This window comes from Oncorhynchus masou, chromosome 13, assembly GCF_036934945.1.
Source record: "Oncorhynchus masou masou isolate Uvic2021 chromosome 13, UVic_Omas_1.1, whole genome shotgun sequence".
Taxonomy (NCBI): Eukaryota; Metazoa; Chordata; class Actinopteri; order Salmoniformes; family Salmonidae; genus Oncorhynchus; species Oncorhynchus masou.
In genome coordinates this window covers 70,947,786-70,954,757 of record NC_088224.1, presented here as the reverse complement: position 1 = coordinate 70,954,757, position 6,972 = coordinate 70,947,786, and positions in this window count along the sequence as shown.

Sequence of the window (6,972 nt, the reverse complement as noted above, 5' to 3'; positions counted from 1 at the left end):
TAATAGTCCCGGTCTCAATTCTCTGCTGATTGCACCACACAACATTTTCACTTCAACCACTCCCCCTCCTGTCCTGCCTACTCCCCTCTCTGCCTCCAAGTCTGTTGACTACTAACTGTTGATTACTAACTTGCAAAATCAGGGGGTCTGCCATAATATATGCACTTGCTAGACATGTCAGCACTTTCTGTTCTACATATTTCCCTTTTGCTGACAATATAGGTTGCAGGGCATGCACCAGAATATTTTAAAAGGAAACATCTTTTTTTGTAAAAGCAATGAGCCATACGTGTTGATAAAACCAAAGCTAAGACTTTACTGTGTACAATTCTGACAGATAAATTCTCAAGAAAATATTGCCTCTACCAAATGGAGGTTGGTGCTCTTCAATGCTCTCCCAGCCTCTCAGCCCCCTCCCTGCCTCAGCCCCTCCCTGCTTTCTGTCTGCTTGGCTATGCATTATTGATGGGGTTTAAATTAAATGTGCCTTTGTTCCATGAGAGACAGACACAAGGCGTGTTCCCCTCATTCACACTCACAGAGTAGTCAAGAGGAGCCTTCTGCCCTCTATCCCGGCATGCAGCGGGGGCTTCATCCATCACATTAAGAGGTGTTCACATCAATCATTAACAAGTAGCCCAATGTTGAGAGAATGGTGGACAGCTTGAAAAATATGTTAAGACGAAGCAGGACAGGGTGATGATGACCTTTCCCATTTCAGAAGATGTATTTAAGACTAAGGAATATATCAAGATGGGAATAGGGGAATTGCTGTGAATAAAAATGTATTTAATAGAGAGACAGGAAGAGATCAATGCTGCTCAGGTTTATTCTGAAATAAGTAAAAGTCTCAAACCAGACTCAACAGATAAGCCTCACCATCCTTTAAAGGGGGTTTAGTGTAGATGACTCCTGATGGGTTGTGAATCTGACACTCAAATCCTGTTTCTTGGGCCACCACTTCACCTAGTAATTCCACAGGGGTTTTCTGCACTCTACTCTGCCGTAGGTACCTATTGTTTAATAATATTCTAGTAACCTCTTAAAATATGTGTTAAGAGTTTGTGTACCGGTCAAGAAGACAAACAGGGCTATTCCTATAAAGTAGTATTACCCTGTCTTTTGGGATTCTTTCTTTGTCTGCTGTACTGTTTGCATAAAGACAAAGCCAGAAACCAAACTCTTTTGTTGTCTCAACTCCACAGACCTGCTGAAAATAGGGAACAATTTGAGGAATTCCAAATCTAAACCAGGTGCTTGGGTCATAAGATTAGAAATCCCCTTTGCGTGACCGTAAACCTTTAGTCTTTTCCTTCTCACACTTCTCCTGGTTAAAACAGAGTCTAGGCTCTGTATCTAAACAGATGCCCACGGCGACCTCCAGAGCTATTAGTCAGGTTTCTCTTTGAAGGAGATGTCAGTCACACACAATGGCACACACACCTCGCGTGTGCACATTCAGTGCCTTTGGAAGGTATTCAGACCCCTTGATTTTTTCCCCGTTTTGTTATGTTACAGCCTTATTCTAAAATTGATTAAATTGTTTTCCCCCTCATCAATCTACACACAATACACCATAATGACAAAACAAAAACAGGTTTTTAGAAATGTTTGCTAATTTTTCACAAAAAAACGGAAATATCACATTTACATAAGTATTCAGACACTTTACTCAGTACTTTTTATGAAGCACCTTTGGCAGCGACTACAGCCTCGAGTCTTCTTGGGTACGTCACTACAAGCTTGGCACACCTGTATTTTGGGAGTTTCTCCCATTCTTCTCTGCAGATCCTCTCAAACTCTTCTAGGAAGAGTCTTGGTGGTTCCACACATCTTCCATTTAAGAATGATGGAGGACACTGTGTTATTGGGGACCTTCAACGTTGCAGATATTTTTTGGTACCTTTCCCCAGATCTGTGCCTAGACACAATCCTGTCTCTGAGCTCTACGGACAATTCCTTCGACCTCATGGCTTGGTTTTTTCTGTGACATGCACTGTCAACTGTGGTACCTTTTATAGACAGTTGTGCGCCGTTCCAAATTTACCGCAGGTGGTCTCCAATCAAGTTGTAGTAACATCTCAAAGATGATCAATAGAAACAGGATGCACCAGAGCTCAATTTCGAGTCTCATTGCAAAGTGTCTGTATATTTATGTAAATAAGGTTTTTCTGTTTTTATTTTTAATAAATTTGCTAACATTTCTAAAAACCTGTTTTTGTTTTGTCATTGGAGTATTGTGTGTAGATTGCTGAGGATTTTAGAATAAGGCTGTAACGTAACCAAATGTGAAAAAAGTCAAGGGATCTGAATACTTTCCGAAGGCACTGTATACACACACACACACACACACACACACACACACACACACACACACACACACACACACACACACACACACACACACACACACACACACACACACACACACAGACAGACAGACAGACAGACAGACAGACAGACAGACAGACAGACAGACAGACAGACAGACAGACAGACAGACAGACAGACAGACAGAATCTTCTTTTCCTCTATTATAAAACTTTCAAACATCTAAATCTGGTGTACTAGTGTCTCTGGGGCCACATCTAATGTGTAATCTAATGTATCTTCAGCTGATCATATCTGATCTAAGGGCCATGAATTTTACCCGCCTGGTATCCATGCCAACATGAACACTCTTTTCAAATTTGTAAGAATACAGAGCTCTATGACAGACAGAGACCTTGGCGATGTGTCTGTAAATAAAGAAAGCAAACACAGAGAAGGCTTTGTTAATTTCATAAGGGAAAATGATAGACTAACTCTTCATAAGGCTGACCAGAATTACAGCAGGCCAGGTTTGTCAATCCTTCATACATGTCCTGTCTGACCAATTCAAACACAGTGCCATGCAAATGGTTGCTCAGTAATATAATCCCCCAAATAATGTACAGCTGAATTAGTGTATTATTATCCTTACAGACGGATCAATAGAATCATTTGTCTCACCCCACTGGGCACACACTGGTTGAATCAATGTTGTTGACATGGAACCCATGTGGAATAGATGTTGAATTGAGGCCTGTGCCTAGTGGGACTGCTCTTTATTTACCGCGAGCACAGTGCAGCACATGAGATAGTGATTGTTTCTTGTTTTGAGTGTCTCTATAACCACATAAGATTTCCTATAAAGCTCCCACATTGGCAAAATTGAATCTCAACTGAATGCATGATTTCTTTCTATTCTGTACTGTATATAAAGCAACACGAATCTGTGGAAGGCAAGGCACTGGTTACAGGCAGCTGGTTCCCCCAACAATACTAACAGGCACATACCTAACACAAATCACATCATGAACATGCATTATTGTGTTACTGTAATGGTCATGTGTTCCATCTGGCCTGTCAAGTTAGGCCCAGACAAATACAGTAGCAACAGGATCAGAGCAACCAAACAGAACACAGAGTTCCAAACCAACCACTCTCCAGACTAGATCCCTCCCCCCAGAGCATTAACATTTTAGAGAGCCCATCTGTAGCTAAAGGTTAATGTCCACGCTATTAGAGAAGCACACGCCTGTCCTTGTTGTTTTAATTCACTTATAAAGAAGCCCTTATAAAGAGAGGGGAGATTTATACCTAACACACAATTACACTAATCATTATGGAGGATACTTACCCAACTGATTTATCCTCTGCTGTTTTAAAATGGGTCATTCTGTCATAGAGTTTGTGATGGCCTACTTAACTGGGTGTGAATTCATAATTAGATCATTTTCTAACAAGGCTGAGGTCAGTTCCTAAACTTTTCCCCCCGTTTCAGGCAGATCACTTTTCATAGGGTCACACCACATATTCACCTTGTATTTTTTTAGGACACCATTATCAAACAAGGGCAGGCCACTCACTTTACCTGTGAAGAATATGGTGCTAAGATTACTTTAAAAGAGACATCACTAGTGAATCATGTTCTAATTTAAAGGTGCTATGGACTGAAATGCCAGTTAAACAAAGACACTCCATACCACTGCATTGCAGACAGCACTTGCTTATCTTTGAGGATTCCTACCTATCACAATATCCTTTGTTAGAGTAAGCGAAGAGACTCTCTAACATCAACCCTATGCTGAAAAACTGAAAATGGTGGTTAGATACCCCCTAGTGGAAAGATGCTGGAAGAGCAGTACATACTGCTATGAACAGATATATGAAATGTTTACTGTATGATAATGAATAGGCAGTCTGCTTATATTACGAGTTGAATTAGGGTCACTTCCATTTCATCCCATTCAATCAATGTGTAATTGGCCATCATTTTCTGTGAGTTTTGAAAGTTTAAATTAACAGAACTTTCAATCATTTTCTGATTTTCACATGAAATAGAACTGACCACAACTCTGCAACGAGACAAGGATCTCTGGTTTCGAGTATAGCAGCCTTCGCTCTACAAGCGGCTGTAAAAGGAGTAAGATCTAAAGTTTTCCGTACGCTTGAGCTATAATTTGCCATTTACCTTTCATCATTATAATTTGTTTTATATTGTTGTGTTTCAATGGGCCACTAGGCTATAAATAGGAGCTAAGTGCAATAGCCAGGTCACTCTGAGGAAAACATCAGCTTGACGTCAAAACGTTAGTCACCTGTCTGCATCCTGTACAATGATTTGATTTGGGATTAAAGTGAGCAATAACAAATCAATCTCTGTCTTTTATGTCGAGTGCTCCAACTCCTTTTTACCTCAAATTAGTCCTTTTGGAAGTTTTTCTCGGTAAGCCATTCTGGTGATTTTTGTCATTGTTGTTGTGCACCCCTCCTTTCCTTTGTTTGCTGAAATGTGAAGGCCCACCTGAACTCTTGTCCGTATGTTTGTTGATATCATGCTATAGCGAAGGTTTCTACTGATGGTACAATTAGACACAGCCATATTGATCCTGCAAGCTTTGATATAATGCATGCAATCATGAAGAAATGGCAGAAACATGTACAGTGGGACAAAAAAGTATTTAGTCAGCCACCAATTGTGCAAGTTCTCCCACTTAAAAAGATGAGGCCTGTAATTTTCATCATAGGTACACTTCAAGTATGACAGACAAAATGAGAAGAAAATAAATCCAGAAAAATCACATTGTAGGATTTTTTATGAATTTATTTGCAAATTATGGTGGAAAATAAGTATTTGGTCAATAACAAACAAGCAAGATTTCTGGCTCTCACAGACCTGTAACTTCTTCTTTAAGAGGCTCCTCTGTTCTCCACTTGTTACCTGTATTAATGGTACCTGTTTGAACTTGTTATCAGTATAAAATACACCTGTCCACAACCTCAAACAGTCACACTCCAAACTCCACTATGGCCAATACCAAAGAGCTGTCAAAGGACACCAGAAACAAAATTGTAGACCTGCACCAGGCTGGGAAGACTGAATCTACAATAGGTAAGCAGCTTGGTTTGAAGAAATCAGCTGTGGGGGCAATTATTAGGAAATGGAGGACATACAAGACCACTGATAATCTCCCTCGATCTGGGGCTCCACGCAAGATCTCACCCCGTGGGGTCAAAATGATCACAAGAACGGTGAGCAAAAATCCCAGAACCACATGGGGGGACCTAGTGAATGACCTGCAGAGAGCTGGGACCAAAGTAACAAAGCCTACCATCAGTAACACACTACGCCGCCAGGGACTCAAATCCTGCAGTGCAAGACGTGTCCCCCTGCTTAAGCCAGTACATGTCCAGGCCCGTTTGAAGTTTGCTAGAGAGCATTTGGATGATACAGAAGAAGATTGGAGAATGTCATATGGTCAGATGAAACCAAAATAGAACGTTTTGGTAAAAACTCAACTCGTCGTGTTTGGAGGACAAAGAATGCTGAGTTGCATCCAAAGAACACCATACCTACTGTGAAGCATGGGGGTGGAAACATCATGCTTTGGGGCTGTTTTTCTGCAAAGGGACCAGGACGACTGATCCGTGTAAAGGAAAGAATGAATGGGGCCATGTATCGTGAGATTGAGTGAAAACCTCCTTTCATCAGCAAGGGCATTGAAGATGAAACGTGGCTGGGTCTTTCAGCATGACAATGATCCCAAACACACCGCCCGGAAACGAAGGAGTGGCTTCGTAGGAAGCATTTCAAGGTCCTGGAGTGGCCTAGCCAGTCTCCAGATCTCAACCCAATAGAAAATCTTTGGAGGGAGTTGAAAGTCTGTGTTGCCCAGCAACAGCCCAAAACATAACTGCTCCAGAGGAGATCTGCATGGAGGAATGGGACAAAATAACAGCAACAGTGTGTGAAGTCCTTGTGTAGACTTACAGAAAATGTTTGACCTCTGTCAAAAAAGTATTGAGATAAACTTTTGTTATTGACCAAATACTTATTTTCCACCATAATTTGCAAATAAATTCATTAAAAATCCTACAATGTGATTTTCTGGATTTTTTTTCCCTCATTTTGTCTGTCATAGTTGAAGTGTACCTATGATGAAAATTACAGGCCTAATCTTTTTAAGTGGGAGAACTTGCACAATTGGTGGCTGACTAAATACTTATTTGCCCCACTGTACATAAATAAAACCATTCACTTCTTGGAAATAAGCAAAGGTTTCACAGAACAGTTTTCACAAGATACATTTTAAACATCAATCCAAAAGTAAAGCCACAGAAACCCACCTGAGTATCCATAATACAAGAATCACACAAGCCTGAAAGTTATAGGTCGTCATACGTGTAAGATTATTTGAAAGAGTCCTATTTTAGAAAGGAACGTTTGCAGTCCTTAGTCTCACTTAATTTGGATATAAAGATCATGACTTCACGTGCATGCATTTCTTGGAAATAAATAGCCAAATTAATCTTCATATTTCTGGAATATGGATTTTTAAAAAGACATACACATGCCACTTTCTCATCCTTATGGCATCTTATATCACTTGAATGCAGGGTACACTCATTTGCTACCAATATTTAATTCTACATGTCCCATCTTTCCAT